Source organism: Mus musculus, chromosome 8 (assembly GCF_000001635.26).
Source record: "Mus musculus strain C57BL/6J chromosome 8, GRCm38.p6 C57BL/6J".
NCBI lineage: Eukaryota > Metazoa > Chordata > Mammalia > Rodentia > Muridae > Mus > Mus musculus.
In genome coordinates, this window is record NC_000074.6 from 47,153,650 (window position 1) to 47,177,324 (window position 23,675).

General features: G+C 41.7%; 1 long non-coding RNA gene across 1 annotated transcript; it reads right to left on the reverse strand.

The window, feature by feature from the left end:
* Positions 1–932: 932 nt before the first annotated feature.
* Positions 933–22,012, reverse strand: Gm51569. The gene is made up of 3 exons (XR_003947544.1): positions 13,152–22,012; positions 7,970–8,088; positions 933–1,131 (listed from the first exon to the last, which is right to left on the reverse strand). It is a non-coding gene; the product is annotated as a predicted gene, 51569 (long non-coding RNA).
* Between the last annotated feature and the right edge of the window lie 1,663 nt (positions 22,013–23,675).

Sequence of the window (23,675 nt, forward strand, 5' to 3'; positions counted from 1 at the left end):
AAACAGTAAGATAGAATTCATCCTTAACATGATCATCTAATAATAATGTCCAGATGTAAAAGAACAATTGAATCTATACAATAAAGTACCCAAGCGGTGGTAAGGAAAGATTGCCTAAATGATGGCGTCCAAAAGACGGATAAGGAATATGTTCTCGGGGCTTTTGAGGGGGTGGGGGGATAAAATACCTTCAAATGCAAAAACAAAACAAAACAAAACAACAACAACAACAACAACAACAACAAAATAGTACCAACCTTCAAACACAGCACAGAAGGAAATGACATCAAGGGAGGAGTATTTTCAAGAAACCCAGAAAAGAAACTTGTTATGATACCTTACAAGTTGTCCCCCGGGGTAAAAAGAGATAGAAAAGTGACTTAAAGACGCCAGAGTTCAGGAACTGCTGTGCACGAGTTCTTCCTGGCTAGCAAAAGAGGGGCGTGCCCCAACCAAAAGCTGACAAGAGACAGTATGGGAAAGGGACTCACATGAGCTTATAGCATAGACCTAAGCCTGACAGTGTGGAGAACGTATAGAAAGTATACACCCTGATAAAGTAAAATGAATACAACAGAAAGACATTGAAAAATAGTGATACAAAGTAGAATAAAATGAAAATTTCAGGATGCCCTTTGTTGTAAACAAATAAACAACAACAACAGTCAAGCTCCTACACACAGTAACAAGGCAAAGTGAACACTTGAGTCCAAAGACAAACATTCCTAAAACTCTGCCACATGAATGAATCAAAAGCAAATAGAGCAGATAAAATATAACATTATAAGATAACATGTCAGAATTGAGATCAAGCTTCAAAAAACCTGATTTTGGCTTAACTTACCTATTGAAAAATATTCCCAAGTTTTCTTATAATCAAAATCCAATTCTTGAATGTATAAGCAAGGTACAAAAACACAGTGACTAAACAATGAAGAAACTGATTTCCATATATTGTGAGCAAAAATAAGACAAGGGCTGGAGTGATGGTTCAGTAGTTCAGAGCGTTTGCGGCTCTTGTGGAGGACCAGTCTGGTTTCCAGCACCCACATCAGGAAGCTCACAACTGCCAGCAAGTGCAGATGCAGGGAGTCTTGTGCCCTCTGCTGGTCTTCTCAGAAACTGCACACACTGCACATAAAAAAGAAGCAGGAACAAATAAGTAAGTTTTAGGATTATTAAAATGATTAAAGTCAAGTCTACCAAAGATGAAAAGATTAATAAAACAAAATTCCACTCCAGGTGAAGTGTGGGTGAATTCTTTTGTATCTTGGTTATTGGGTAAACTGCTCTGTGATTAAATGCACACATGAACCTGAAGAATGACTGGATAAACTCATCTACCAATAATTTTAATAAGCATTATGGATGAAAAAACTCAGAAGAGATATCAGTGACACACTGGGGAAAATAATGCAACATACATTATAGTTTCGATAGCAAAAAAGAAGAAGAAGAAGAAGAAGAAGAAGAAGAAGAAGAAGAAGAAGAAGAAGAAGAAGAAGAAGAAGAAGAAGAAGAAGAAGAAGAAGAAGAAACAACAAAGAACCTGGGGCAGGGAGTAGGGGACAGAATCATAAATAAGAATAAGGAAAAGACATGAACAAGCAATTAAAAAAATTTTAAAACACCCTAAGCATGTGAAAAGATGTATTCTACACTCCCAGACTGTGAAGGAGCACACATTTTTCTACATCACTGCTGCTAAAGCAAATGAATATTAAATGTTTTGGAAGGAGTTTGGGGAAAATGTAAATATCTAAACAGTTTCCTTCAATTCACCAGTCATACTTTTTAACTATTTATTCTGGAAGCAAACTTCCTGCAATATAAGAATGTTCACATTTAAGTTATCCACTGGGATAGTATTGGTTAATGGTCATTGAAAAACCCTAGAAGCTATGAGGGCCAGACATCACATGCCTCTAGCAGGTACTCTTTAAAAGGTACACATCATGGATGTGGCTTTCCATCTAAGAATGTTAAACTTGTATTTAACCATCTGACTTATTAAAAAAGATAAATGTTTATTTTAAAGAGAAAGAAAATATGCTCCTCAAAATATATTGATGTCACTAAAGATAACAAGTTCCAAAATTATTGAAGTATTACTGAGAGACTGTGAAAAGACAAAGAAACAAAACACATTGTGTGACCCTGGACTAGGTCCTAAGTTCAGTTCTCAGGAATCACATGGTGGCTCACAACCATCTGTAATGGGATCTGATGTCCTCTTCTCTCTTCTGGTATGTCTGAAGACAGCTACAGTGTATATATATATGTATATATATGTACATATATGTGTATATATATATATGTATATATATGTGTGTATATATGTGTATATATATGTGTATATGTGTGTATGTGTGTATGTGTGTATATGTGTATATGTGTATATATATACACACACACATATATATACACACATATGTATACATATATGTATCCGTATACATATATGTATATGTGTATGTGTGTGTAATAAGTAAATACATCTTAAAAGAAAGAAAGCAAAACACTTTCCAATGTTAATTTTCCAGAAGTTAAAAATGAACTCCCTAGTCTTAGACAATATACACTGCCATGTTTACAGACAAAAGGTCGTGATATGTATAGCTTACCTTCATGGTCTCAAAGAAACACGTGCTTAGGAATGGAGTGGGGAAGATGGGAAGGGAATCGAGAGAGAAGGCAGAGGGAGAGAGAAGAGCACACAGGGTCTGACCTGAGCCATAGGTGAATCTGAGTTAAGGCCACCTGAATGTTCTTTATATTAACCTTTTCTTATAACTTTTTAAGTAAAATATTATATTACATTTTTGAAAAACATTAAAAATATTGTAAAATTCCTCAAAGAAAGAAAATAGTTCTTAGCTTCTTTAGTCACAAAAAGAGATGTTTCTGCATAAACAACAGTCAGACTGGATCAGGAGTCTGACCTGGAGTCATTCTTTCTGCCTCACACTCTCTGTTCCAGAATGGATGAAAACTAACGATCTTAGACGTTTGGGCTAGTTCACTTGTGTTATAATAAATTTTGTCTTCAGCCAAGTTACTCTTATTTATGAAGACATCAGAAAACTTTCTTTCACAGAAATTTCTTTTCTATTTATCCTTACTTTATCTAATGCTCTGTTACAGCAGATTATAGAAAGAATTATAATGCCATGTCTTGTATCAATGACTGCTTTAAAAAAAAACAAACAAAAATTACCTATTGTCATTAAAGCTAATTCATCCAGTACCAAATCACAAAACATGTTAAGTAAGTAAATGCAGATGAAATTTACATTTTAACATGTCAAAAAGATATGCAATATTCTATGACTTAGGAAGCTGAAAACTGGAATTTCACAGACAATTGCTAAAGTGGATAATGGTACAGAGGAAACATAGATGAGCTGAATTCTTCATTTGGTACTGAGGAAATCAGAAAGTTATGCATACTCTTGAGTTTGACAGTTTGTGGGCTCTAACTAGAAAAATACAAAACAGCGTAAATAAGTCTAATTAAATCAGTACCTTTCATGATGCTATGATACACTGCTGGCCTTAGGCTAAACTTGGAACCCAAAATGGCTCCTGGGATGGCTTCTGATGGCAGAGCAATAAACAGATGTTGTGGAAAGGCCTTCAGCAAACACAACACTGTCTGATTATAAAGTAATGTCTTAGTTAAGGTGAAGAAACATGCTGTGAAGAAACACCATGGCCAAGGTAACTCCTGTAGAGGACACTTATTTGGGACTGGCTTACAGTTTCAGAGGTTCAGTCCATTATTTTCATGGTGGGAAGCATGACAGCATCTGGGCAGATGTGGTGCTGGAGAAGGAGCTGAGAGTTTTAAATGTTGATCCAAGGGCAGCCAAGAGACTATGCTCTGCGGGTACCCATACTGGGCAGAGTTTGAGCATACGGATCTCAAAGTGACACACTTCTTCCAAGAAGGTCACACCTCCTAGTAGTGCCATTCCCCATGGGCCAAGCATTCAAACACAAGAATCTATGGAAGAGAACCTATTCAAACAACCACAAAGGAGTAAAAGACTTGGCTAGATCTTTTTCCTCAAAGAAAATGTGCAAATATGATAGTGGGCATGTAGTTCAGGTGGGACAGTGCTTGCCCAGCATACACAGAGCCCTGAGTCCCATCCCCTAGTAGCACATAAACCTGTAATCACAGTTGGGAGGGAGGACCAGATGGTCTAACAAGTCATAATTGGCTATATACAGGGAGTCTGAGATGGTCTGGGACACCAGAACTGTAACAAAAACTGAGGACACAGTTCGGTGGAGGTGTGCTTGCCTATCATACACAAGGCACTAGTTTTGATCTCTAGCCCTGTAAAAGAAAACATTAGAAATGATGGTGATATACTCTGTCCACCCCCACATGAGTGTCTACTCTCATTACAACAGAAATCAAGGTTTGAGAATGTACTGGCTAGTTTTGTGTCAACTTGACACAGCTGGGGTTATCACAGAGAAAGTAGCTTCAGTTGAGGAAATGCCTCCATGAGATCCAACTCTAAGGCATTTTCTCAATTAGTGATCAAGGGGGAAAGGCCCCTTGTGGGTGGGACCATCTCTGGGCTGGTAGTCTTGGGTTCTATAAGAAAGCAAGTTGAGCAAGCCAGGGGAAGCAAGCCAGTAAAGAACATCCCTCCATGGCCTCTGCATCAGCTCCTGCTCCCTGACCTGCTTGAGTTCCAGTCTTGACTTCCTTTGGTGATGAACAGCAGCATGGAAGTATAAGCCGAATAAACCCTTTCCTCCCCAACTTGCTTCTTGGTCATGATGTTTGTGCAGGAATAGAAACCCTGACTAAGACAGAGAAGGATAGGGAAAAACTGGAATCTTTGTGTATGCTTTGGTGAGAACGTAAAATGGGTTTAGTCAATGCAGAAACCGGTATGGCTGCTCCTCACTTCTGCTATCAAATCCAAAGAACTGAGAGTAGAGTCATGAAGAAACATATATTTACCCATACTCAGGACATCTTCACTCAAGATATCCAGAAATGAAAGCAACCTGTGCCCATCAGCAGACGACTAAGATGGCAAAGTGAAGTGCACATATGCAACAGAATATGACACATCCTTCAAAAGGGAAGGCGTTCTGACACAGGCTACGGCTTGGAGGAACCTGGAGGACACTGTGTTTCATGAAATTAGCTGGTCACAGAATGACACCCTAGGGTTCTGTTCTTGCATTTAAATCTAAAACATAAAGTGGGATGGTGTGTGCTATGGAGGGAGAAGGGTGAATTGCCATTTAATGTATAGATTTTCAGTTCTATAAGATAAGGTATTCAGAAAATGAGTGTGGCGATGGTTATCTAAGACTATAGATGAGCTGATATTGTACATATTTAGGTGATTCAGAGTGGCAACTGTAATATACACATATATGTACGTATATACCACAATAAAATGTGAGTAAAAACTAAATACCTTTAAAATTTATGAGAAAAATAATGCTTCTAGCAGTGCCTCATCTTTCATCTGAGGACAATGAATCCTGGCTAGCCACCAGATCCTGGTAGATAATCACTGTCCACGGAAAAGCTGGTGATGCCCACTTACTGGTTAGAAATAGGGTGTTATCTCACCTATTTGGCCATAAAGCTGTAAACTCCACGAAGGGCTCAACCATTACAGAAAGACGATACATGCAGGTGGATATCTAGCAGCTCTTCCAGACATTAAGAAGCAGTGAGCAAAAGGCTCACAAGCCCAGGAAGCTACTCCCCCACCACCACTGAGGCCTCATGGCAAACTCCTGGTGAGAAACTGACAAAGGAGACAAGTCTCTGAGCTTGTCAGTTTTACAGATGGTTCTGTACTGTATGCCAGAACCAACCCAAAACGAACAGCATGATAGCCCCACTTAAGCAGAGACCTGAACACGAGAGGAAATGAAACTCTTCCTGTGGGGATATGGTGATGTAAGAAGAGATGGTCTGAGTTCTACAAAGTCATTCACACTTGGCCAGAAATAATGGAATTTTTAAGTATACCTGTCATATAAAAATAATATACATAATGTTATATATGTGTATAATGTTAGCTTGATTTTATTTAAAAACCTACAGATATACAATTATAAGATTGAAAGTATCTGCACCATAACATCCGTCTTCCAGGGGTTTTCATTTTTCTCCTTATGTTTACCTGTGGCTCTTTCCTCTCTGTGATTGGGTATTATTTCTATGATCAGGCAAAGCCTGGCAAGTGTTAATCGGAATCGTCTTCTTGAGGACTCAGAATCAGACTCATATACTCAGCATGCTCTGTGGGGTTTGTCTTGTTCAAAAGTCTGCCTTTGGTAACCAACACTGTGGGTACTGATCTGAGCTCACAGTCTATTAGACCCTCACTTTAGCATGGTGTGCGCCACAGAAGGTGGAGTGACCTCTCTTCCCTATTCAGTAAGACAGTAAAATGTTGTGGGGAGGCTTTCTGCTGTGCTGCACTGCGCTGCGCTGTCACAGACACACGGGCTTTGGGGTAAGATGATTCATGTCTGACCTCTGATGTTGTCTTTTAGTCAAATGATATTGGGAAGTGCAGCCGGCTTCCGAGTGCAAATACCATTTTCTGGAAAGGGGGACCTTGCTGACTACCTTCAGTTGTCTTTAGAGTGTGCCCAGAGTTATTCAAAGTGATTCAAAGTCGTAGCCAGGACAGAGCTCTCAGTGGGAGGTGCCCATGCATATCATACTCTGGAACGGGGAGTGGACCAAGGAGTTATTCAAATCTTCCCCAACAGTGCAAGGCTGTTCAAAAAGAAAACCCAAAGTGTCCACTCATTTTCTAGTCCCCATCATTCATGATCCTTGCAGGGTGAAATCATGAACAGAATGAATGGCTAGAGTTGAGAGAATCTTCTTATGCTTCTCCCGTCTTGCCTGAGCCCCAATTCCTCCATGGGGCTCACTCAAATATGGACGTCATGTCCCAGATTCCTATAGCTAGGTGAAAACCTGGAGTAGGATATTAGTGTATAGCTCTAGAATGCACTCAGTTCTCTCTCAGGTTTCACCTTTAATTGGGAACTATCAATTCAAGCATTTTTCGGTGGGCCAGAGGCTTAGGTGCAATGAGACAGTAGTTGCCATCAGAAAAGGATTTTTCTAAGCTCCATGGTCATAGCAAGTTCAGCAATCTATTCTGCCTCCCACACACCATAAGGAGTTCTGTGGAATCTAATGGTACACAGACGCCCCCAGACAGTGTAGTGTAGGCTTCAAACAGATAGATTCCAGAGCTACTGTGCTGTGCTGCTGTCTAACCCAGATCCACAGTACTGAGCAGGGTCTGGGGGAGAGCCAGAAACCAGCCACATAGGAATGCTTAACTGTCAGTCAATGTGCTACAGCAGAAACACACACATACACACATGCATACACCATACACACACACACACACACGTGCACACAAACATACCATACACACAACATGCACACACACCATACACACACATACATACATACATACACACCAAACACACACACCATATACACACATACATGCATACATACACACCAAACACACACACCATACACGTAGACATACACACATGCACACAAACATGCACATCCCATATACACACAGACATGCACACACATCATACACACATATGGCACACACACACACATGCACACAAACACCCCATACACACAGAAACACACACATGCATACACACATGCAGACAAACCATACACACAGACACATGCACACATACATGAACACACATGGCACATACACATACATACACACATGCACACCCACCACACACACATGCACACACAGAGGACAGAGTGAGATTCATAGCCTGCTATTATCCTTCTCTCAGCTTCACACTAGGAGGACCAAATGCTGTCCACAACCTTAGGATTTCTTTGAAGTCAGATGATGAATTCCTCTTGCCCATCATTATCTCTAATTTGTGAAGAGTAGTTTACCCTCTCTGCTTCTTGACTGTGGATTCAGGTTGACCAGTTGCCTCCTGCTCCTTCCACCATGCTTTTCCCACTGTGATGGACATGAACTTATACTGCTAGAACTAACTCTGTGAGTATACCTGAAAAGAAGCATAAGAAAGAAAGCCAGACATGATTTAAAGGAGGGGGGGTACCAACAAGGGGGAAGAAAAGATTTCCTCTTGAATTCTCAAGTATCGTGGACACAAATGTTCAGATACATGACAAATAACACCAAGGCACTTCAAAGTCCAGAAGAGCAAATGACAATGGTGTTGACACAACTCACAGACTCACGTTGAAACTGGGTCTGACCAATGTCATATGGACATTTCAAGTGCATTTATTGAAAGCAACCTGAGCCAAGGGAGACTCGTTAAGATGCTCCTAATCTTACTCCTCTGCTAGTGTCTGGGTTCCCACTTCTAGCATGGCCCAAGTTTATGTTACCTGAAATAGTTCTACCCTGCCAAGGTCCTGCTTGAAAGTCAGTTGTAGTTACTAAATTGTGTGGTGACTTACTCCGTAAAATGTGATGTCTGACCAACTTAGAAGGGGAGGGAAATAAGGGAGAGAAGACAAAAAGAAGAGGGGGAGAGAGAGGAGGGGAAGAAGGAGAATATTAAGTTCTGTCCTGTTTTCTCTGATGTAATCTATTATGCCTGGGATTGACAGATCCGTAGAAACATCTGGGACCCATCATATGACTTTTGCTCTATCAGTGAAGGGCTGATTTCCGAGTATTAATCAAACATGGAGACACTCTATATGCCCACCAAAGGGAAGCAGGTTTTTTCAATTTATTGTGTCAGAAGAGAGAATGCAGAAATGGGAGAGAAATATTTCCTTGCGATGTCAAGGTAGGAGTTCTTGGTACTATTGCTCTCCAGATAAACATGCATCCATCTTTCCAGGGACCGTTCAAGCAGCAAGAAAACAAACTCCTGTTGTCTCCTGAACACAATCAACTAAGCAGCATCCCATGTCCTTGGAGCCTCTGGCAGCTAGGGTGAGGTCATTCTCCAGACTCAAGCAAGAATGAGTGAGATTCTCGTCTGTAGACATCAGTGATTGCTCATCATGTAAAAGAGTCCAATATAAAGAAGACTATCATGCAATTGAAGCCTGGAAGAAACTAAGTGGACAGTCACAACTCAGAACTGATGAAAAGCTCGAGACCATGGTATGATCATCTCTAATTCACCTCGGTCTCAAAAGATCTTGGGGACAGTCTGGAATGATTTGGACAGACAAGAGCTCCAAGTTCAGCTTGCTGTAAGGGATGGCACACACATGATGAACAGTCTGGAGCAACATCAGCATTGTCATCAAGAACAATAATATTTATTTCCCGTGTCTACAGAAAAGATGGGTCTATGTCAAAAAGGCAGTCGAAATAAGTGATCTGTTCATTTCGATGACTTATAAAAAATATTTACAAGATTTTAAAGTGCAATCGTTTGTTTATTGCCAAGAAATTCATCTGTTATTTTAAATTACAGGAAAAAAAAAGCATGGTCTCCATCTTTCATGAGTTCAAAATGGTAACTGTTTATTTGGAGCAAGATAACTAAGACTTCCATTTTACTGCAGCTGATGATATAGTCTCAGCTATTAACCTTTAACGGCAAAGCCAGACTGCTCCTCTAAGTTCTAGAATTCTTTGGAAATCTAAACATTTTCCCCCAATATTCTTTTATTACTAACAATTTCTGGTTCAGTAAAAGTGCACCCCATTACAAGGCTGCACTCAAAACTCTGAGAACCGTGTTTTAATGTCCTCCTGTGGGGTTTTCATTTTCTGTTGTCTGTTAATAAACCAAGAATAGCTTTCTGCAGGGGACAGGCTCTTTATGAATAGCCTGGGAACCAGAGCAGCTGGGAGAGGATAGAGCTCTCTCTCTCTCTCTCTCTCTCTCTCTCTCTCTCTCTCTCTCTCTCTCTCTCTCTCTCTCTTTGACAACCACCTTTTCACAAGGAAGTGCATTTATAAGCTGGTACACGCTAAACACCTTGCAGCCCAATCATCACTGTGAAAGAAAATGTCAAATAAAAAGCTCTCCTCGGTTTAAGTACTCTTGAGTTTCTTCATTATGGACAAATTAGAAAAGAAGAAGAAGAAGAAAAAAAAAAAAAGACTGAAAATCCTGTTGCACCCTGGGAATTGAATGTAACTGACAGCGAAGAACACTGTCAAGTTGGCTGCAATGTTTCATTCGGGGCTCAAATGAAAAGCAGATTGCATGAGAGGCTGCATTTTCGTGGGAGTTAGAGAGACCTTCGCTCAAGCCACACGGACAGGAGAAAAGGGTTGTGTAGTCAATGCCTCCCTGGAACACTGGGTACCAAATCACACTTTGTTTGAACCTTTGAGAATGAAAATGTAGAAACAGTTTTAAATTTGAATATGCTGTTTCTGGCTGCTCAGATCAAAACAAAAATATAAGAAAAATTAATTTGTCTCAAAATATCTATAACCAGGAATTCGTTGTTCACTTTCCCATAGTACTTTCAGAAGTACAAAAGTCAAGAAATATTTTGTTATAATCCTAGCTTATTAAAACTTAATGAAAGATATGGTATCTTCATGGGGAAATAATCAACACTCAGAATAATGGTTTGCAGTATACAGCAGCTTAGCCTTCAAGAGGCAATAGTCAGTCAATGGATACAATTGGTAAAATACCAATATGAAAATGATCTTATGGTCTGGTAGAAAATGTTAGTTGTTGGTAAGAATATAGGTGAACACAACAAATTATTCTGGTTACTTTGACAACATGTTTAAAAAGTCTTCTGCACATGGACAACATTTTACATAGCAATTCTAATTCTAGAATGCATTCTTATTTTTCTGGCAATGTTTGTTGAAGAAAAATTCAACACCAGGGGATGCTTGAAGAAAAACCCAGTGTTGAAACCTGGAAGGAAAGTGGTCGAGAAGGGCATAGCTAGGCAGCCACTGAGAATCCTGTGTCAGAATGAATACTTTCAATCAATCACAGCAAATGTCGAAGATGGGCGTGGGGGAGACGTGGGTGTCAGGAGAGTTTGGACTTTGTGGTCCTAATTTTGCTCTAATATATGTGAAACTGATCAAAGAAATAGACATACTTGGTCATCTTTGATTGACACAGGAATGTCTCACTCTTGTTTTCTGGTCTGCTTACCTGTAATTTTCAGGTATCGTGTAAAAAACCAAGCACCAGTCTTTAATAGGAGCTCTGGTCTCAGTGAAGCACAGTTATCATAACAGGTATGTTGGAAGTTTACTTCTGCCTCGAGCAGTTCCCTGACCCCTTCCCCCTTTGTCTACAGTCCCTGCATCTGTGCATTTCCACATGTGCTCCAGATCATGCCAGAGCATCCAGAACTCAATGGAAAGTGATCCAAGTGGCTAATAATTTAACGACAGGACTGACATTCCAGAATAAAGTTATATTCTTAGATATGATATTATATATATGTACATATATATTTCAAGAATATAATACAGACAAAAAACAACAAGGATATGTTGTTGCCTAAAAACATACAAATTTCTGCAAGTAGAAGCAGGGGACCAGCTGGGAAGAGAAAAGGAGTCAGTGGGAGGTTACTGGGGTCTACACGTGATCAAATATATTACATGCATGTTCTGAAAGTATAACGAAACCTATTGTGTGTGATTAATATCTGCTAGTGAGAAAAATTTAAAGTTCTGACTTTGCTATTCTAAAATTTTGAAACCTTATTCTTGTTTGCTGCTCTAGTAGAATTCATGGTGATCCTGATTATGCTAAAGCGCATGCCTTACCCACACTGTCTAAGCAAGCTCACAAAGGGATGAGCTGACTGGCACTCCCTAGATACACATCACTATATTGTGTTTTCACTGGCACACCCTTGCTCTCCACTGCTGCTACCTCCCTGTCTTAGTGAGGGCTTTACTGCTATGAACAGACACCAGGACCAAGGCAACTCTTAAAAGGACAACATTTACTTGAGGCTGGTTTACAGGTTCAGAGGTTCAGGCCATTATCCTCAAGGCAGGAATCATGGCAGCATCCAGGCACACATGGTACAGGAGGAGCTAAGAGTTCTACATGTTCATCTGAAGGCTGATAGCAGAATACTGGCTTCCAGGAAGCTAGGATGAAGGTCTTAAAGCCCACACCCTCAGTGACACACCTAATCCAACAAGGCCACACCCATTCCAACAGGGGCATACCCTCTTTCAGTGCCATGCCCTAAGCCAAGCATACACAAACCATCACACTCCCTTTCCTGACAGTCTCTTTTAGAAAGATGCCCCAGATATAATAAAAACAGAGGCAGCCTAGCATAGTGGCACGAGCCTTTAATCCCAGCATTCAGGAGACAGAGGAAGGATGGTCTCTGAGTTCAAGGCCAGCTTAGTGTACAAAGTGAGTTCCAGGGCAGCTAGGGCTATGTAGAAAGACTCTGTACTGAAAAAAAAAAAAAAAAAAAAAAAAAAAAAAAAAAAAAAAAAACAAGCTAAAGCCAAACAAATAAACCCAGGAGGCAGGAAAACCAGGAAGAGACTTGAAATAATACAGGTGAGACTCAACTGTTCTAAGCGGACATAACTGGGGTGGTAGAATAGAAGGTAAGCAGACACATTCAGGAGAGAACTAGGAGGTTAGAGAACACAGCCTGGTAATGGAGTCCATGGGGTGTGGGAAGCAGAAGGTGTTCACTTCTAGGCATGTGGCTTTGACAATGAAGTTGTCAATAAAATCACCGGTGAGACTAGGGATACGGAAAGAAGATTTGGTGCTTATGGGGGAAATATGAGGTTTACTTAGAAGAACAGTTTTGAAAGAAATGAAGATGTCCATTCAGAAATGTAGGGAGGAAATCTGGACATTAAGATACTGAATTACTTTATTGGAAAATGGGAGAATGGGAAAGAAAGAGGAACCCACACACAGGAAGGAAGGAAGGAAGGAAGGAAGGAAGGAAGGAAGGAAGGAAGGAAGGAAGGAAGGAAGGAAGGACGGAATCGTGTCAGTGTTCCAAGGGTAGACAAGAGACCTGAGGAGGAGGGTGCACCAAGCTGGGTAGAAATCAGAGACATGTGGTTGAGGGCTCAGGTGCAATTTTGCTTTAGTCATACATATCAGGTTGTACATACACAATGATCAGATCACAATATTTTCACCTTTGTGACAATGGCACAGTGACTTAGCGCATGGCTCCAGGTATCTCAGAAGTCATACAAATCCATTTGGCGTCTTCTTTCTTCCGATGTATGAAGATGTGATGTTACTTTGTGAGTGATGCTCTCTGGTCGTCCAATAGAACTGCAAAAGGCTACAGCTGTTAGAGTTAGTGATCTCATTAACATCGAGAAGGAAGAACACGGTTGTTTGTTTGCTTGCTGTCCCTTTGTAGTGCTGGGGAACAAATCCAGGGCCTCATCCATCCTGGGCAAGTGCTCTACCACTGAGCTACATCCCTAGCCCAAATGAATACAGCAGCAGCATCAACCTAGAACCAAGCACGCTGTTCGCATCTGTGAAGGGATATGATTGGAAAGTGACCCAAACCTCTGGGACTTTAAAATCCAGTTAGACACATATTCGAAGGTAGATGGGCCATGAAAGTTGGGGAAATAATTAAAGGTGGGGCTAGAGCAGCAACTGTAGCTGTAGGCAAGGCACGAGAAACACTCACATGATTTCCAGGGATTGTTCTTTAAATGTCTGTGGAAAACTCTTAGAAACAATTCTTACTGTGGCTAGAGAAATGTCTTAGCACTCCAAATCCCTACTGCTTTCTCAGAGGATCCAGGTTCAGTTCCCAGCGCCAAGCCTGGTAGCTTACAACCACCTGTAATTCCAGTCCAAGTGATCCAACATCCTCTTCGGGACTCACAGCACCTGCACACACATAGTATACATAAAGACATACATGCACACATGCACATAATGAAAAGTAGATAAATATTTTAAATGCTAGAAAAGAAACATGTTAACTAACCCTACTTCTTACATATACACATACATCCTGTCTTAGTTAGGGTTTTACTGCTGTGAGCAGACACCATGACCAAGGCAACTCTTATAAGGACAACATTTAACTGGGGCTGGCTTACAGGTTCAGAGCTTCAGTCCATTATTCAAGGTGGGAGCATGGCAGCATCCAGGCAGGCATGGTGCAGGCATAGCTGAGAGTTCTATATCTTCATCTGAAGGCTGCTGGAGAAGACTGACTTCCAGGCAGCTAGGATGAGGATCTGAAAACCCATCCCCTGCAGTGACACACCTACCCCAACAGGGCCACACCCTCTAATAGTGCCACTCCCTGGGCTGAGCATATACAAACCACTACACAACCTAAGCATTAAAGAGGGGAAAAGAAACTACATGTACTCCTTCTTATAAATGTTATCCTTGCTGCCCTTGCTTCAAAAAAAAAAATCTGTGTATGTCTGTGTGTGAGTCTTTGTATATGTGAGTGGGTGTGTGCCAAGACATGCATGTGCCTCATCACACAGTCAATATGGAGGTCAGAGGACACCCTCAGGTGTTGGTCTCCAGCTTCTACCTTACGGAAGACAGAGTCTCTGTTGAATGTTGCATATGCAGGGCTAGCTGGTTCAGAGTTTGGAGTATGATCCTGTCTTACCTCACATCCTAGTTTAAGGTTTGCTCCTGCTTTTAAGCCCTTCATTGAACTCTCAAACTTCTCCATTGTTGCCAATAACCCACTAGCTTGAATCCCAGGTATCTGTAAGAACACTTTTGCTACAATTGAACAAAGAGAGCGCTTAATCGCCAGATTCACACACTAGCATGTTATGGTGTTGAGCCTTACCTGGCATGTGTTTTTCAGGGCTATCTTGTGATCCTCATGAGGGCATTGGGAGGCATAGAATTCAGGGTCAACAGCCCTCTGGAAACAGGCACTGACTTACAGCTCTGAGCTTCAGCAGCACAGTGAATGATGCTGGCTGCCAAATCCCCGTTGGGAAGCTAAGCGGGGAAGCTTCAGACTGGGATCTGTTCCAGGCAGGTGTGTTTTTCCACGGCATCTTGACCACCACTTCACACTCACAGGGATGGCCTTCTCTTCTGAGTCCCTTGGGAGGTAGTTACAGTATCTTTTACTTGGTGTTTGAAGAACCTACAGGTTCATTCTCTCCTATGAGGAAAACACTGAACATTTGTTACCTTAAATAGTTATTGTATAAAAATTAGTCAAAGGAGACATGGTGGTAGATGCCTGCAATCCCAGCCCTTGGAAGGTTGAGGCAGAGGAACCTCCGATTTAAGGTCAGCCTGGGCTACTCCTTCTTTAAAAAATGAATGTTCAAATTAAATTACAATTCAGTACACGAGGCTACCCTTGTATAAACATACCTAACAGACTCGAGGTCCTTATTATTCCAGTCTAGATAAGAAAATCAAGAAGAAGGAAGAACAACATGTGGATACTTCATTCCTTCTTAGAATAGGGAACAAAATACCCGTGGAAAGAGTTACAGAGACAAAGTTTGGAGCTAAGACAAAAGGATGGACCATCCAGAGACTGCCCTACTCGGGGATCCATCCCATAATCAGCCACCAAACACAGACACTATTGCACATGCCAGCAAGATTTTGCTGAAAGGACCCTGATATAGCTGTCTCGTGTGAGGCTATGCCAGTGCCTGGCAAATACAGAAATGGATGCTCACAGTCATCTATTGGATGGAACACAGGGCCCCCAATGGAGGAGCTAGAGAAAGTATCCAAAGAGCTGAAGGGGTCTGCAACCCTATAGGTGGAACAACAATATGAACTAATCAGTACCCCCAGAGCTCATGTCTCTAGCTGCATATGTAGCAGAAGATGGCCTAGTCGGCCATCACTGGGAAGAGAGGCCCCTTGGTCGTGCAAACTTTATATGCCTCAGTACAGGAGAATGCCAGGGCCAAGAAGTGGGAGTGGGTGGATAGCGGAGCAGGGTGGGGGGTAGGGTATAGGGGACTTTCAGGATAGCATTTGAAATGCAAATGAAGAAAATATCTAATAAAAAAATGGAAAAAAAAAGAAAAGCAGCATTCAAGTTACAAGTTAAACTTCTGCCTTGGTTACTTTTCTATTGCTGGGCAGGCACCATGACCTAGGCAACTTCAGGAGGAAGAGTTTACTGTCGCTTCCAGTTTCAGAGGATGAGTCCATGCCAGGGAGCATGGGAGCAGGCAAGTAGACATGGCTCTGGAGTAGTAGCTAAGAGCTTACATACTGAAAGGCAACCATAAGGCAGAGAGAGCACACTGGGAATACTATGGGCTTTTAAAACCTCAAGGCCACTCCCAATCACATACTTCCTCCAACAAGGCCACGCCTTCTGATCCTTCCCAAACAGTTCTACTAAGGGGAGGTCAAATATTGAAGCATACGGGTCTTTGGGGGTCATCCTCATTCAAACCACCATAGCATCCCTAGCCTGGAAACCCCAAATTCTCACATTACAAGCCTCAAGCAATTAGGGTAAAGGATACACATTTTAAATTATTTAACCTGCCTTTGTCTAGTGTTTGAAAAATACCTTTTAAAAAATCCTTTGAAATCATTCTAAACATCTATAGCCAGTCCCTAAATGTTAGAAGGCACCTGCATTAGTGGCCTACCTTTTAGAAGCTCTAGCTTTCGGTCAGTGTATTATAAATTATGATACGAATGAATTAAGCACAGTACTGATTGCTAAGCAGGTGTGTGAAGACGGTTGGAAGATTTTCATATGGACTCTGAGGAGAGATGAGTTAGCTGTGACAAGTAATTAGGAAAAGAAGTTTAAGCATTAACGTAAAAACTAAAAAGACTTTGGCACCATGCCACACACCTGTAGCTTAAGCTTCTCACGTGACCGAAGCATGAGAATGGCTGGAACTCACAGTCTCAAAGCTCAAAGCCAGAGTGGACAGCATGGAGAGAGACCTTCCATATCAGATAAATGGACTCTAGCTAATCCAAGCACGGCAAACACAGCTTTGGCAAGCCTTCTCCCCGATCCCCTCTGCCTTGCTAAAAAGTGTTTGATTACATTCCTAAAGCTATCCCCTAAGGTTTATTCTTTTATTTGACGACTTCCTTCTCCCTGAGGAGGCTGACTACCAAGGTCCAGCTATCAAAATACTGAAGTCCAGCAATCCAAAGCTCTCCTTGGCTCACCTAATTAACATGTTAAATTAAAATTAAATGCCTCAGTCTAACATGTCGTTTGCCCTTTACCATTATAGACTGCCATTTTCCTATGTGTTACCTCTCTATCCAGAGGCAGTCTTTTGTCCTCTGGGACAAATCAAATGTCCCTCTTCCCCCTCCCTGTTCCTTTCCCCTTCTTCCTCATCCTCCATCTCTTGTCTTTGTCTCTATTCCCTGTCTTCTGTCCCTCTGGGTCAAATAAATCTCCCTGGTGCTGAGAACATGGTCTTGGGGATCCTGAGCCAATACCAATCCCTTCATCAAATGAATAAATAAGAAAATAAATTTAAAAAACAGTAAAAAGAAATAACAAGAGAGCATCTACTGGTTTATATTGGTTTTAAATGGTTGTCTTTCATATACAGTCACTTTTTCTTTTCTAAAAGAAGAAATATACTTATTTTCAGGGCTAGTCTATTTCTCTCTACCTCGTTCAGAAATCCTTGAATGAGTTTAGTTAAGACCACGTGAATGCTTTTGCTCTGTTAAGGAGGAGACAAGTACTGCATCCCTGAGCTACAAGTTAGGATTCTTTTTACTGTGCTTTTGTGTGTCCGTACATGTATACATGGGTGTGTGTGTGTGTGTGTGTGTGTGTGTGTGTGTGTGTGTGTGTGAATGTGGAACCCAGAAGTCAATCTCAGGTGTTCCTCAGGAGCTGTCTGACACAGGGTTTCTCACAGGGACCTGTGGCTCACAGATTAGCCCCAACTCCAGGAATCCCACTGCCTCAGCCTCCCAAGTAGCTGTGATTACAATCCAATATACCACCGAGCTTGCAGTAAGCCTTTTTATACTTAAGAAAGGCCAATTCAGCCTTCACCAGGGTGAGGAACCCAGAACATCCGTGGAGAAGGCAAGACTCACCGAGGGAAATGCTGTGGGGCTTGAGGGCATTACAGTAAGATGCTCACACATCATCACCTGTGGCCTTCCTGGCCATATCACGCTCTTGGTCCTGGAAACCTGACAGGGATGATGCTGGGAAAAAGAAATGACAGGGATACATACAGAAAATCTGGGATCTGGTGGGTTTTGCCCACTCTGGTGGAGGGTCCCTACTACACAACCTAGAAACCCAGCTTGTCTATCCTGTACAGCACATGAAAAGGCATGAGGCAGTCTTGATCAGGGGCCTATGCAGGGAGCAGTGTCGTTGAGCAGTGTTGCTGATTTTTGCACAGACTGTCAACATGTAGACACAGAGCAGGGGTCCTTAACATGGTCTTGCTCATGACAACAATATACTCACTCTGGACTTCAGCCTCTCCCTATGCTTCCTTCTGTCATTACCTCCTATTCTTCAACGTCTTCTTTGTCCATGGTCTTCTGGCCTTAAAATGAACATGCTTAGGGTAGAAAATTGGAGCACGCCAACAACTAAACCCAGGAGAGCTGCTTCATTGGATGTAAGACTTTGACGAGGTATGGATTCTCTCTTCCAAGTGTCAGTCAGGGATCTGGTCTCCCCCAGGGAACTCGTCATTGTAGACACTGTCCCTTGACCTGAAAACTAAGCTCAGAGCAGGACAATAACTATTGTGTCTGAAACCAGGGGTCACATAAAATGGCCTTTCTGGTAATGGCTCTAAACACTCTAATCCCAAAAGCTCAGGTAAGCTGAAGTGTTGGGAGATCTCTGACAGCATACTAGAGCAAGTCCTAAATAGAGGTGGCAGCTTTTTAATTAGAAAAAAAAGCAATTGAATTTTAGCTAACGTGAATATTAGAGAGTAACTGCAAGTGATTTACAATAGTTGAACTCCCCAGTTAATCTCTGAAAATCTCCACATTACAGCTACAAAACCAGCTAGTGAGACAACACACACACACACACACACACACACACACACACACACACACACGGTACAACTATTGTAGGATGGTAGGAAAAATGTTATCAGAAAATCAGATTCAAGGATTTGTTTGAAACATGTGCGATGTAAGGAGAGAAATGGCAGCATTAAGGTGAAATATTAGCTGATGGCCAAATTCCTATAGATGCTTGAAGAGAAAGAGAGGGAGGTCAGGAGGAAAGATGACAAGAAACAGAAAGAGAAACAAGTGGCTGAGAGGAAAGGGGTTAAATCAAGAGAGAGAAAATAAATTTCTGTTATAGTTCTGTGGAAATTTTGCATAAACAATCGTCAGATGCCGGTGAGATGGAAGATATAGCTAAGAGGAAGCACACATTGCCTATGTTCATAAATATTCCAACCACCGGGGAAGCCCCGCCCCCCCCCCCCCCCCGCCCCATCTAAGTACCCAAGTGCGCAGAGCATTAGATTCCCCGCTCCCTTCTTCTCACAACAAATGGTCTGTATGATCCACTAAGAAACACTGGTCCCTTCCACCCGCCAACAGCTTCTCCGAAACAGCTGGCTCTGTGGGTTTTCGTCACTTTTATTTTATCTTATTTTTGTAAGACAGAGGCTCGCATAGCCCTGGGTGAACCAGTTGTGTAGCTGAAGATGACCTAGCATCTGAATGCCTCTGCATCCGTGCTATTGGATTACAGACCTAGTATATGTGGTGCTGGGGACTGAAAGTGGGATTTGTGGGTGTTTGATGCAAAGTGCTCTACCAACTGAACCACATCCCCAGAAAGTCTCCACTTATCTTAACATGCCCCCTGCCTAGGTTGCATCGCCCCCGCCCCTGCCCCCCTCCCCAAGACTGCATGGAAAAACTATACCCAGTGTCCGAAGCCAAGGGACCCTAGTTTTTCCCAAGAAAGGCCCGAGATTCCCCTTCCATCTTCTAATCTTTTAACAACTTTATGACATTGTGAGGGCCAGCTCTCCCATTCTGGCTTTCTTTGGTGATAAGGAAAATGAATGAAGTCAAAAGACAGCCCTCTGCAGCGAACACATTTCCAAAGGTTTCACTGTTAAGCAGCCGCCTATGAGACTGTGTTCTACATGCTCCAAGTTCCCCTCACAGACAGCAAGCTGACTCCACTTCTTGCACAGTGAATCCACCCAAAGCTTTCATTGCTCAGAGGGGCATTGAAAAAAAAAGCAGGATGAAGGGAGACCCTTCTCCAAAACGAGTCACGGTAGGAAGTTTTTGCAGAGGGTGAGAGAGTAAACAGCGTTTGTCTCTAAGGTTAAAACAAAACCAAAACCGAGAGCACAGGGTTGGAAACTACACGTATTTTACAAGACCATGCTTTGATCGGCTTGGAAGGAGAGAAGAGTGCTCAGAGCCCCCACCCTCACCCTCCTCCCCCTGCCCCCCCTGAAAGGCATGGCCTGTGATCTGCACCTGGAGACACATAGAAACATAGAGTCGCAGAGTCTGGAAACATGGAGGAGGAGGTAGGGGCTTGTTACCTCCTGCTATAGTACTCAACTTGGCACAGTGCTTTCCTTCTTGGCAAAAGGGTTTGTGTGTGTGTGTGTGTGTGTGTGTGTGTGTGTGTGTGTGTGTGTGTGTGTGTGTGAATGTGTGTGAGTGTGTGTGAGTGTGTGTGTGTGTGTGTGTGTGAGTGCGTGTACACACACAGGGGGCAAAGGGGAAGGAAGGAAGGGAATATGCCTTAGAACAAAGGATACATGCAAAGGAATTTAATATGGAATCCCTGACAGGCTCCTGGAACAGAAAAATTATAGTAAGGCCAAAGTAAGGAAATGGGAATGAACTATGCACCTCAGTTTATACCACTCAAAGGCCAGCAAGATGGCTCGCTGGGTGAAGGTGCTTCCTGCTAAGCTTGACGTGGGTTCAATCCGCAGAACCCACATATAGAAGAAAGGAAACTGTTCTTGCAAGTTTCTTCTGCTCTGCACACACACACACACACACACACACCACTAAATAAGCATAGTAAAATAGTTTTAAAGATCTACTTTAATAGCAATCATTAAAAAATAATTAGTGCTGATTCATTAATAGTGACCAATGTACCATATTAAAATGAGATGTAGTTAACAGGGAAACTGGATACAGGACAAGGAAGGACTTTCTGTAATTCTTTTGCAATTCTATGAGCTTAAACTGTTATAAAGTAAAAGGTTTATTTATTATTTTTTGGTGCTTTGCTCTAAAAGATTCTATAGTCTCCTGCGTGTTGAGCTCAGGGAAGTCTCTCCTAATTGTTTATAGTTCCCTCAACTCACAAGAAAACAAGCCAGTTGGAAAACAGGTCCTCTATCATGCCCATTTGCCTGACTTCTTATTTGGTCCCCCAGGAGCCTCCCAGGTCTACCTCATTGGGCTGTTTTTAATGACAGAAGGAGACATGGAAGGGATAACTATCTCCAAGATTGGTGTCTTACTATAGAAACTTTTTGAATTTGCCCGGTCTGACACTGACTCTTTGATATTCATCTCAGAGGCTTTACAGTTGACTTCAATATCCTATGAAGGCCTGAGCATGGAAAAGAAACCCTTGTCTTCTCCAGGCTATTTGAAGTGTTCTGTTCCATCACACATGTGCTGCCCCCGTGAAAGGCATGGCCTGTGATCTGAACCTGGAGATACATAGAAACATAGAGGTGCAGAGGCTGGAAACATGGAGGAGGCTATGATGTTGCGCTGTGCCTGGAGACTGGTGATTCCCTCCACAAGATGATCACAGAGTCATTCACTGTTGAGAAAGAGAAAGTTCCATACTGATGTTGGGGCAAAGAACGGAAGACACTGCCTTGGACCACAGATATTTGAAAAGTACAGAATAATTTCCCAAGGTGACACATGTTTCAGAGAGTTGGTCATACAGACATCTTTTGTTTCACTGCCATTTACAGGCAAAACACAGAGATGATAGACTGATCAATGATAAATAGATAATAGTTGCTATAAAATAGATAGATAGATAGATAGATAGATAGATAGATAGATAGATAGATAGATAGATGATAGATAAGTATATGATAGGTAGATAGATATAGACAGACAGGTAGATAGAGAGATGAAAAATAGGTAGATGATAGATAGACAGATGATAGATGATAGACAGATAAATGATGATAGATAGATAGATAGATAGATAGATAGATAGATAGATGACAGACAGATAGGTAAATGATTGGTAAATAGATGATATATATATATATATATATATATATATATATATATATAGAGAGAGAGAGAGAGAGAGAGAGAGAGAGAGAGATTGATAGATAGATGTTTGGTATATAAATGATAGAAGACAGATAATGATGATAGATAAATGATTAGTAGATAGATGATATATAGGTGATAGATAAATGATTGTTAGATAGATAGATGATAGACAAATAGATGATAGAATAAAGAAGGCAGGAAAGAAGTGAAGGTAAGATGAGGAAGTGAAGGGGTTCACAGAAAAGGGAAGGAGGGAGGGAGGGAAGGAGAGAAGAAAGGAAGATTTTCTAATGGAAAAATAATTCCTTCCTCTTGAAAACTTGAAATGCAAATAAATATAAAAATATACTTTTTGCGATTTTGCAATTTGTTAAGAATGGCTCTGACTGAATACCCACAGGCCCAGGCTTGTGCAGGCAAGCACAGGAGCTGTACATTCGTGATTCCAACAGCCTTGTCATATCCCTAAGTCAGCAATCCAGCACCGCCGCCCCACTCCTCCTGGGCCTGCGCATTCTGCCCTCTCTTCCCCAATGTTCCCTAAGCCTTAGAGCAGTGGATCCCATCCTTCCTAATGCTGTGACACTTTAATACAGTCCCTTATGTTGTGGTGACCCCCCAATCATTGCTCCTTCTGTTGCTAATGTTCTGATTCACACTGTAAATATATGATATACATGGCAGATACCATGATACCTGTAAATATCTGATATACATGGTAGATACCTGATATACATGGCAGGTCTGATATGTGACCCTGACCCCAAAGGGGTCATAACCCATGATTTTGAGAACTGCTGCCTTAAAGGGAGTGATATAAATGTCCTGTTTAAAGCTGGGTCACAAAACAAAACCCAACAGAAAAGCATGAAAATGAGATAATTCCAGGGAGAAGGGGGATGGGCAAGGGTGGGAGGAGCAAGAGCACGGGATGAGGCTGCAGTGCATCATATACACACACATATGGACTGTCAGTGTGTTTGATAAACATACTTTTAAAGGAATCGGTTTGGTTTACTGCAATTACTTATCAGTAATCTACTCACATACCTATCTAGACATATTTGCACATTGCTGGTTAGTTACCTAACCCCGAGTGAGCATAGATCGGTGATTCCCATAGAAGAGCTGGCAGTTAAAATGCTCTTAACACAAAGGTTAGCAGAAAGAGGATGGTAGATCCATGGTCTGTGGACTTGGGCGAAGGCACTGTGAACAGGAATTTTAAACTATAACAGTTCCATTGTGGTTAGAAATAATTTAGACCAGTCACAAATTAACATTAAAAATGTTTTTTCTGTTAAAAACGTTTTGAGGAGCTGGAGAGTGCTTCCTGCTCGTCTAAGAGACCCGAGTTCAGTTCCTAGTACCCATGTTAGACAGCGGGAAATCAGCTACAAGTCTAGGTCCAGGGGTATCTG